Here is a 4,338-nt window from a genome sequence, read left to right on the forward strand (position 1 = left end):
CCTCCCCTACTCTCCCCTCCCCTCCCCTCCCCTCTCCTACTCTCCCCTCCCCTCCCCTCCCCCCCCCCTCCCCCCCCCTCCCCTCCCCTCCTCTCCCCTCCCCTCCCCTCCCCTACTCTCCCCTCCCCTCCCCTCCCCTCCTCTCCCCTCCCCTCCCCTCCCCTCCTCTCCCCTCCCCTCCCCTCCCCTACTCTCCCCTCCCCTCCCCTCCCCTACTCTCTTCGAGACCTTTTTACCTTTACCAGCTGTTAATCCCCAGCTGGCGATCGCATTAGCTTTTGCAATCGTCCCTCGCGGCCTGAGGGGAAGCGTCGATTTAGGTATTGCAAGTTGGGAGAATGGGGGGGAGGGGGGGGCGTGAGGGGATAGGAAGGGGGAAGGGGAGGGGGGCAACTAGAGTAGGGGGATAGGGGGGGCTGGAGGGAAGAGAGGGGGATAGGGAGGAAGGGGATAGTGAAAAGGGGTGAAGAAAGGGGGGGAGGGAAGAGTAGATAAGAGAGAGAGAGAGAAACACACATACAGACACAAGGTATGCTGTCGTCATACATAGTCATATCATAATGTTAGCATTTATGTGATCATCGGATCAGTTTCTTTCTTGGGAAACACTACACTTTTCCTATCATTTTCTTGCAGAATACGAGCACATGAATGCATATATGTACGCGTTGGTCTATCTTTGTATTTACAGTAAATTCTCTATGAAGGAAATGTGTGTATATACTAATAATGTATATATACCTTATTATGTATGTTGTTTGTTCTGTTTTTTCATGTGCATTTTCTTTCTTTTTCCGTTATTGTCCTCTTTATCTTACTCCCTTTCTATTTCTGTCTTAATTTTTCCAGCTCTATTTCTATCTCTCTTTATTTCTCTCATACTCTCTCCCCCTCCCACATCCTTTCTCCTTATCTTTCTCTTTCTCTCTCTCTCTCTCTCTCTCTCTCTCTCTCTCTCTATATATATATATATATATATATATATATATATATATATATATATATATCTTTCACTCTCTCTCTCTCTCTCTCTCTCTCTCTCTCTCTCTCTCTCTCTCTCTCTCTCTCTCTCTCTCTCTCTCTCTCTCTCTTTCTTCTCTTCCCTGTTTCTTTACTTATGTACACACGTGGTATGAAGTAAATAAAGATGAATCAAAATGTAGTAGAATCTTCATTATCTATTTACAAAGGACTGTAATTCTGTTCAACATCGACGTGGTTAAACTAACTGCTAATCTTGACAAAGAGAGACAATTTTTGCAGGATTTGTGTAACGACGGGTCTGCGCGAATCAGCTGACTGCGAACTTCGACGAAATGAGGCTATTTACGTAACCCTTAAATCTCTGACAATATAAACTTTGAGAACAAGTTTTTTTGTTCTTGCTTTTCTCTCTTGCGTGAAATTTAGCAGGGATTTTTGGTTCCTCTGCTTAGTACCGTTGTTCCTTTTTTTTTACCTCGAAATTTGCAGACATAAATAGATAATCTATTCCCTCTTCTTCTTCTTCTTCTTCTTCTTCTTTTTTTTCCCTTCACCCTTTTACATTATATTTTCGATCCGAGATTCATCTGTTCTCAAATCAAGATTCTCAATGAGTCCTTTGCAAAAAAAAAAAAAAAAAAATACACGATGGACACGCTAAGGACTTTCTTTCCACACTTTATATCTTGTAAAGTCCGCCCTGGAAGCATTAAGTAAACGAAATTAGATGTATTTCGAAAAGATGAAAGTGTAAAAGTCAAAAAGAAAAAAAAAAGAATTCTGCTTCCCCTCCTCCCTTTCTCCTCCTACCCACTCTTCTCCTTCTCCTACCCATTTCCCCGTTCCCATCCACCAATATTTTTTATTTTCCTTTTTGTCCACATCCTTCTTTCCTCAACCTCATCCGTCCTTCTTTAATCCTTCCTCTTATCCTTCCATCCTCCCCCAACCATCTCTTTCCTCATCCTGCCCTCCTCACTATAAGAAAATAGATAGATAGATATAAACAACAACAAAAAATAAAAAAAAATCCCCCACCAACCCCCTTCCAACTCAAATGAACCCAAACTTTATGGTTAAATCCCCTTACCCCGAGACCTTTTTTACCCTTTACCAGCTGTTAGTCCCCAGCTGGCGATCGCATTAGCTTTTGCAATCGTCCCTCGCGAGCTGAGGGGAAGCGTCGATTCAGGGATTGCTAGGTGGGAGGATTGGGGGAAGGGGAGGGGGAGGGGGAGGGCGAAGCGTCGATTTAGGGATTGCTAGTTGGGGGGCGTGAGGGGGAAGGGGAGGGGATAGGGAGGGAGAGGGGGAGGGGGAAAGGGAGGGGGAGGGGATAGGAAGGATGAGAGGGGAGGGGGATAGGGAGGATGAGGGGAAAGGGGAGGGAATAGGAAGGATGAGGGGGAGGGGAGGGGAGACTGATAGGGAGGATGAAGGGGAGGGGGAGGGGGAAGGGGAGGGGATAGGGAGGATGAGGGGGAGGGGGGAGAGGAAGGGGAGGGGGAAGGGGAGGAGATAGGGAGGATGAGGGGGAGGGGAGGAGGGGGGAGGGGAGGGGATTGGCTTGGTGGAGTTTATGGGGATTTGGGGAGTGGGAAGGGGCGTGGAAGAGAGGGGAGAGGGGAAGGTAGTTGGAGAATGGGAAGAGGATGTGTGAGGATAATAGGGGATCTGGAGGATGAGGGGGGAAGGGAAAGGGGAAGGGGAGAGTGAGGTAGAGAGGGAGAGGGAGAAGGATAGTGGAGTGTTTGGGGATAGGGAAGTGAAAAGGGGAAGGGTTAAAAATATAAGAAGGAAGTGATGAAGAGAAAGGGATAGAAAATGGAGAATGGAAAAGGGGGATGGAAACGGAGGGGAAGTAGAGAAGGGAAGGGGATAGAGGATGGGGAGGGGTGTGGGATAAGGGAGGGGGAGCTAATAGGTGATGGGTAATAGGTGAAGTGGAGGGGAGAGTGAAAGGTAAGAGAAGGGTGGAAGAGAGAGAGAATAAGAAAGAGATTGAGTGAGAGAGAGAGAGACAGAGAGGGGAGCGAGTGAGAGAGAGAAAAAAAGAGAGATAAACAAAAAATAATAAAGATAGAAAAAAAAACACTAATACAAAAAACGAGAAAGAGGAAAAGAGACAAAGACAGAGAGATAGAAGAAGAAGAAAAAAATACACAGAGAGCAAAAGCAAGAAAGAGAAAGAACATACAACACCAGCCACCCTCCCCCTCACCCCCCTCCCTCACCCCCACCCCCCTCCCTCACAGTCGCTCGTTGTTACAGCGCTGTTATTGATTCTATCCTCATGAGCGCCGTCTGGCTGGCTGGCTGGCAAGAGCGACGAGCTTGGCAGTGACATGACGAGGAGCCGCTGACATGATTCTCTGCCTGACGTGACATACAGACATGCGCTCGTTCTGGCAGGTACCTGTGGAACCTTTTCTCGGTTTTGTTTGTATATATATTTTTTTTATCTTTTTTTTATCTATTTATATGGGTTGATAGATAGATGGATAGATAGATAGGTAGGTATATGGATGGTTGGATGGATGGGTGGATTGATGGATGGGTGGATGGATGGATGGGTGAGTGGGTGGATGGTAAGATGGACAGGTAGGTAGATAAATGGATAGACTATCAAATAGATAGATGGATGGACAGACAGTTAGATAGATGGATGGATAGATAGATAGATAAGTGGATATAAAGATGGATAGATAAATAGAAGAATAGATAGATGGATTGATAGATAGAGAGTATTAGATGGAAGGATAGATAAATAGATGGATAGGTAGATATGTAGGTATATAGATAGATAAAGGGGTGGATGGGTAGATAGATAGATGGACGAATGGACAAATAAATAGAAGGATAGATGGACGAATGGATAGATAAATATATAGATAGACAGATAGATAGATTGATATGATTATATTTGATTACAAAGTACGAACTCTCTGTACATTTTGACACTTTGTATCGTTTAATCAATAAATATTTCTTCTCTTTTCTATTTTTTCTGATTAGAAATCTATTATTTTTGTTATGATTTTTGTTGTTTTCCATTCTTGTTTTACCCTTTCCTAATCATTGCTTGACCTTCCCTGAATTAATTATGACTAGATTAGATACCTTAATTATGTTAATCACCCCGATGCTGGAAAATAAGAGGATGCGATCAAACAATCTGACCTTTTTTCTTCTTCTTCTTCTTCTTCTTCTTCTTCTTCTTCTTCTTCTTCTTTTTTGTTTTGTTTTTTTGTTTGTTTGTTTGTTTGTTTTTTGGCTACGATCGATATCCTTTTCAAGTGACTAGTTTTACTTTTCCTTCTGTTGCTGTTATGTTGCACTTCTAATCATTATTAT

The sequence above is a fragment of the Penaeus japonicus genome, unplaced genomic scaffold (assembly GCF_977035675.1).
Source record: "Penaeus japonicus unplaced genomic scaffold, GWHDUDI00000001_assembly GWHDUDI00000014, whole genome shotgun sequence".
NCBI lineage: Eukaryota > Metazoa > Arthropoda > Malacostraca > Decapoda > Penaeidae > Penaeus > Penaeus japonicus.